Source organism: Austrofundulus limnaeus, unplaced genomic scaffold, assembly GCF_001266775.1.
Source record: "Austrofundulus limnaeus strain Quisiro unplaced genomic scaffold, Austrofundulus_limnaeus-1.0 Scaffold793, whole genome shotgun sequence".
NCBI classification, from domain to species: domain Eukaryota; kingdom Metazoa; phylum Chordata; class Actinopteri; order Cyprinodontiformes; family Rivulidae; genus Austrofundulus; species Austrofundulus limnaeus.
The window spans coordinates 123,049-129,917 of NW_013953195.1; the positions used below are offsets into that span (position 1 = coordinate 123,049).

A 6,869-nucleotide genomic window follows, 5' to 3' on the forward strand; every position below is an offset into this window, starting at 1 on the left:
CACACACACACACACACACACACACACACACACACACACACACACACACACACACACACACACACGGTGAAATTTGGCTCGATTTCAACAGAAATGCAGGCTGAATTTTATTATAAAGCAGTCAGAATTCAGGACAGTTTCTCGCAGCTGTGAAACCAAAAGATGTTTGAAAAAGGATCATAAAAGGAAACAACACTTTAAAAATTCAGTTGTTTTAAGTGGAAAACAAACTCATCTTTGTCATAAATGTAGACTATTTTGCAGACAGTCATTTTAGTGGGAACTAGACTTAACAAGAATGTAGTTTTTGGAGCTCATGCTGCAAATGATATCTTTATTTTAGAACAAAAAAAGAATTTTCTGCATATTTTGCAAACTGAAGACGCACAAATGTTCGTTTTCCCCGACTTGTGTCACGTGAAGTTCAGAGTAAAACAAACTGCACATAACTCCTCTCCACAGAGCTTCTGCAACTTGTTCTATATGGAAACTGTTCTGAAAAGCATCAGAGCAGAATCATCTTACCTAAACCCCAGAAAGCACTTGGTGTACAGGCTGCGAGAGGCGCAACAGAAAAAAGCACCGTTTCCACTTTAAACGCTCCAGTCAGATAATCCAGACGTTTTGCACGAATAAGCTGCTCGGATTCTCCATGAATCCTCCCTGTTTGCCCTCTCAGATTTCCGCTACGCAGAGCCGAGATCCTGAAGGAGCCTCTACGAGACGCTGCTTGGTTCCTTTCGGAGCATTTTAACCACGTCTCGAGCCCCCCTCGTCTCGTTTTGTGAGCCGAGCCCCTGGTAGCACTTAGCGCTAAGCTGTAGCCGAATCTCGATGGAGCAGGTCGGACATCTCCTTCTCCCCTCCTCTCCCTGTCAGTCTCTGCTGCTTTGTCAGCTCCACGGCTCCCTCTCCTCCCTCTGCTGCGTGTCAGCGGCCAAACAGCGCCGAGCGGAAACGGAGTCCGGACACGTAAGAGGAGGGGGGCAAGGGGGGGACGGACCGAGGAGGAGGAGAAGGAGGAAGAGGGGGGATGTTGCTTGAACACGAATGACACTACATCCCAAAAATACTGATTCCTTCCAGGTCCCCACCCCTGGTTTTCTTATTTGTCCACTCTAAACCACTCTGTAATCCCAGGCTGTAATCCATGTGATGTTTGCAGCGTCACGTGCCATTACGCGCAGTTTTACGCACACCTGTACGCACGGTCTTCACATGTTGTGCAAATGTTTTTGTCACTCATTTTTTAACTATTTGTGTCTATTAAGAATTGTTTTTGTCAGGTTTATGTTTTTAAATATAATAAAAATTTTGCGACAGTTTAATTGCAGAAAATTGTTTAAACTTTTTGTTTCCGATGTGTTTTCAGACATGAGCTAAGACGCAGTTTTCCAAAGTGAGCAAAACGACTTTTAAACATTAAATGGGAAAACATTAACTAATAATTTTAGACCTAAGTCTCTGCACAGGTTTTATTTACAGTTTAAATTCTGACTAAATTAATCCGCAATTGATTCTGATCCCATTTTCCATAAAAAACCCGATTCACCTTTTACTTAAATTTGTAAAGGAAAAAAAAAAAGAAAAAACATTTAGCTCAGCCTGTTTTTCAGAAAGAAAATCAAAACATTTGAAACTTTCAGAGAAAAAAGTATGGATTTGATTGTTTTACATTAGGTGTAAAAACACATTTTCTCATTATGGTTCTGACCCTGTGAGCTGTTTTATGTAACAACAGCAATGCTTATTACGTTTGAATTGTTTTTGTTTGAAAACCTGATCTATTTCTGAATCCTATTATTTTGTAGGCAACATCAGCACAGATGATTGTCACTGTCTTGATAATAAAAAAGAATCAAATCCTTTGTTCCTGAGAGAAAAGAAACAGCTGGTCCTTGTTTAATAACTTCAAAACAAATCAAAATGCTATTAGTTGGATGAGTTAGTGGAACTTTATGTAAAAAAAATCAAATCTTTAGCAAAAAAATCTAATAAAAGTAATTTCTGGTAATATAAATGAAGCACGCAGACACACACTGGCAGGATCTGATCTTTCCAACTTTAAAACTTGTTCAATCACATCTTATCTTATCATATGAACTGATCTGAGGAAAAAAAAAACACCGCAACAAGTTTTCAAAAAATTAAACAAAAAACACATCATTATCAGTTTCATGATGCAGAAAAGAATCCAATGAATGTTGGCTATTAATCTTTTTTTCAAATTAAATTCATATATTTGTTCAAATGTTGTTTGTTTGGGGAATATATTTTACACATTTATACAGAAATTAAATAGAAAATAAGATGAGCAACACGCTACAGTCCTAGATAATAAATAAATACCACAGGGTCATGTTTTAGGTAATAAATAATGCAGGATTTGCACTGTTAAAAGGAAAAACTGCAGCGTTGAATCTGACCGGAAGTTCCGTCTATCAAGTAAAATAAACAAACACGCAATATCACTAAAGAAACTTCAGAAAATGCGACTTAAAAGGTGAAATAAACCCATGCCTGATGCGTGCATGATGAGAAAACAAACTGGAGGCCATACACACACCGACACATAGGCCTATACACAAAAACACACTCACACAAACATACAAAAACAAGCAACAACAAAATCCTAAGGTGATTGCTAATGACTTTAACTTGTTTTCACCAGACTAAAACAATGTATTATTTGAAGACACGCAGCTCTATATCAAACGAAGAGTTTTTTTTGTTTGTTTATTAAATATATTTTTTGTCTAAACCAGCCGCTCTTGAATGAGGGGAAGACTGGAAACCATCACGTCAGGTTTTTTCCAGCTGGAGTCCCAGTGTTACGGAAGAATAATTAATGGCACCTACATTTAAAACAACACGCGCGCACTGAAATAAGTCATGATTATGGATTAGACAAGAAAAACGTGCACGTTCTGTCATCGAATCATATTTGCGCACGATCTCAGCTCAAACGATTACCATAATCTTTAACATCTAATTGACTGAACATTTATTTCTGCATTTGTTGTAGGATTCATTATCTATCTTGTTTATAGAAATATTTTGTTAATCTAAATATTGCTTAATTATAAATGTACCTGTTATTAAAACTTTCTTTACCAACATTTTACCAAATAGCACGTGGGACATGCACAGATATCTAAATCAACGTGACTCTGCAGGATAATTATAATAAAGAAAAAAAAAATCTTGGGTCACCTCATTTCCTGTTCTTAAATTTTCTAAAATTGAGATGTCAAAGTAAAATGTAGTAAAGACTGTCTATAATAAAATATATAAACGTGCAAAAATAAATGTCCGGATTTTGCATTTACTCTAAAACTATAAACTAAATGCATGGATGTACCGATAAGTTTTATTCTGAAAAGACTGTAAACGGAAACGTTTTTATATATGTAATAAATAATGACGATAAATAAATTATAAATATGGATAGATAATCAACAACATGTCTTCATGGTAATGGCTTTAATCATGAACAAAACAGTCATTCAGCAGGCTGCAGGAACTTATAAATAAATTCGGTGTAAACCTCAAACCAAAATGAAGTCTGGAGGAGCGACTCTAACAATCAAAAGTCAGCACAAAACAATTGGCCTCTTGTTAAATATTACCAGCCTTGCCTTGGATATTGAGTATTTGCACTAAAAGCAACGATACAACTCGGTATTACACACATACACACTCACACACTCCTTGCACACGTGTCTTACCTCCTGCTTGTCCAGTGCAGTTCAGTGATTTGATGCTCCTTCTTGTTTAAAGTCTGGACTTGAGCGGGCAAGGCCGGTGAAAATGCTGCTGTGGCTAACCACTGTGGTGCAACTTGTTGATCAAAGACAGGAGTTCTGCAACAGAGACCTGCAGCTGTGAGGTTTGTGGCCTGGAAAAACAAAATAAAATAAAACAAACAAAAAAACAATAAATATCCAGTTTGGCTTTCAGGAGCTGAGGAGAGAAGGACAGCAAAAGACTTGAACGTGATAACCAAATGATGTTTTATTTTGGACGGATGGCACATTTCTGAAACAGAGGATTGAGTCATTCCTCATCAGGCATCTGCTTGTGTGTTCAGTTAAAGCTCTGATGTCAGACGAGGAAGCACGTGTGAATGATTATTTTCTACAAAATGCATCTTTAAAGTTATTTCTTTTAAAACAGCTAAACGCTGACTACAAAGCGACAGGTTTTCCGTGCGCCTTTACGCATTCGGTGCGTTTTTACGCATTGGCGCCCCATTCCGCCACGTTGCGCAAAAGCGTTCAAGTAAAACAAACTGAGATCCATTTTGTGCAGAAACTGTAAGTGATTTGACTGATGTCTGAGAGGTGATGAGATGAGCTCCGACTCAGCTACCATCCTCCTCTTTATTCCCTCGACATTTTTTCGGTTTCTAACCTCCTTCCCTAATCCAGCCTGGTTTCACCCTCCATGGCCACACATGGGCCTGTGGTCCGCCACTCGCCCCAACTCTTTTTTAGCTGTCTCGTTATTCCCCCCCCCCCCCCCCTCTCCTCACTCTCAACCTCCTGAATGAGTTTATCCTTGTTCCACTACAGGAGGCAGAGATAAGGTATCAGGGGACGTCATGGCAACGCGAGGGGCGCGCATGCACAGTCACACAGAGGGTCCTACTTGAACGACCTGAGGAGTGGGCTCAGTGGTGGCGGTGAGCTTGGGGCTGACACATTTCTGCTAACAATCACATCACACAGGGACTCACATTCCAACTTCCTGATCACTCCCCTCGCCCCCAATACACCGCCCCCCTCCACCCTCTATGCCTCCTAATGTTCATCCTCCCCCCACAGGACCGACTCTATTCGGCACTCAGAGATGTTAGAGCTAATGCACTTTATAAATAAAATGAACTGGATTGATCTGCATGTGAATGTTTGAAAAATTATGAAACCTAGGGCAGGCAATTAAACTTATTTGTGCACATCTGGATATACAGTTCATTTTGACTCGTTCTGCAGGATGAAGCATTTCATGTACTCTGCTTCCATCTAGTGGTCATTTTAATGCATTACAACTAAGCAGGGTGCCATTTCAAAATGCTGTGTCTTGTTTATTTAGATTATTTTAACGTCTTTAAAATGAGGTATTGTAAATATCAACTATATTAAAATATACTACGCACTATGGAAAAAAGCAAGCAATTGATTTTGGTTTCATTTTTATGTATATTTTAACACAATAAATAAAGTAATTAAAAGTTGTTTCAGCTGAAGCAAACAGATTTAACGTTATCAGCTATAAAGATCTGTCTTCTACAAATATTCTTGAGTGTTTTAATTTTTTAATGCACACAATTTTAGCAAATTGCAGTTGGTCAAATCAAAACATTGCAGACTGAAAGCACAGGAGGCATGCTTTGTCTTTAGCAGTGATTTTGTTCAAAACACTAAATAAGCAAAGTTTAAAAAAGTGTATAATCGGAAGACAGATGTACAACATGATTCAGCAGTTCACCAATAAATGAAAATTAAGGTATCTGAAAGTAATTAAATTTGGAAAACAAAAAGAAAAAATTAATACAAGAGATTTGTTTGTGCAGTCAAATATATTACAATTTTCAGTTGTAATTTTGTACGCTGTAAAATTACAGAAAAAAAGTTGCTGGCGATCTAAACTTGACACAAATAAAATAAAATCTTTTCTGATCCCTGCATAACAAAATCAAAAATCCTATCAAACACAGTCATTGTGCGATGCAAAGGCTGTCAGTGATCTCTGAAATACTCATGTCTCTGTGTTGAAAAAACAGAGGCTCTCATAACACATTTGTGTTTAACATTATTTATTATCACCTGCCACCTACAGAGCTGAGCTAATGAGCATGGGAGTGACTCGGTGTGGTCTGCTCCAACCACGTTCACAGATCCTCAGGGCCTGTTGGCCATCACGTCTCACTTCAGTCAGGTCAAAGCACATTCAACTCTGACTTGTTCAAATGCACAAATTATGACTGCAAAGCCAAAAAAAAAATGTATTTGGTGTTTTCTTTGCTTCCTTTAGAGTCTGATAAATCAATCTGTAACTTTGAATCTTTAAAACATGTTGCCTGAATAAAAATTCAACAAGAACAGAAAACTGAATCGGGTGAAGAATTATATAAAAATGGCCTCCATGTAACACCTTTAAGTGACTCATATGAATAGCAGGATGATATTTTATTATTATGTTCATTAATTTTCCATGTGCTTCATTCTAGTGAGGGTCCCTGGTAGGCTGAAGCTTTTTCCAGCTGTTTTTAGGCAAGAGGATCAGTGGATGGTTTGAATAAAAAAAGTAAATGTTTGATTGTTTAATGTTTTTGTCTTAAAATCAGGTCTGAGATAATATTTACAGAATGATAAATTAATCAGTGCAACACAAAACAAGTGTTGTTGAAGAGAATAAATCCCCCCATAGATGTCATGATTAGCAGGAGGATTAGACCCAGAATGGAAACAGAAAAACAAGAGCTCGAGATGATTAAAAACTTTATTTTAATAAGAAAAAGCAAACATCTGAAATGGTCAGTGCTCAACACAGTTGATTTCTGGAAAGATAATAGGAATAGAAAAGGTTGAGGCTGACGAGGGGACGAGGAACAGCTGGGCTGAATGAAACCAAGATGCGGGTGTGTGTGAGTGTGTGTGTGTGCCACCTGGTAGGGACAATTTTTGACCATTCTCCTGGTACACACAGAAGATCCACTGTTCCTTATGGGGACAAAAGCCTGGTCTCTCATTGGGGAAAATACCATTGGTGGGTCAGAGGTTTGAATACGGTGTGAACTGAGTTTAGGCTACTTTGGATCAGGTATGGTTAAGTTTAAGGTAAGGGGTCAGGGTTAGGCTATGTAA

The 6,869-nt window shown here is 38.1% G+C and overlaps 1 protein-coding gene across 1 annotated transcript in view; it reads right to left on the reverse strand.

Moving 5' to 3' along the window:
- Positions 1-1,112, reverse strand: part of tbx5a (T-box transcription factor 5a) — a gene marked incomplete in the record, with an annotated part of 19,006 nt that extends 17,894 nt beyond the window's left edge. Inside the window, 1 exon segment of the mRNA XM_014028663.1 lies at positions 526-1,112.
- Between the last annotated feature and the right edge of the window lie 5,757 nt (positions 1,113-6,869).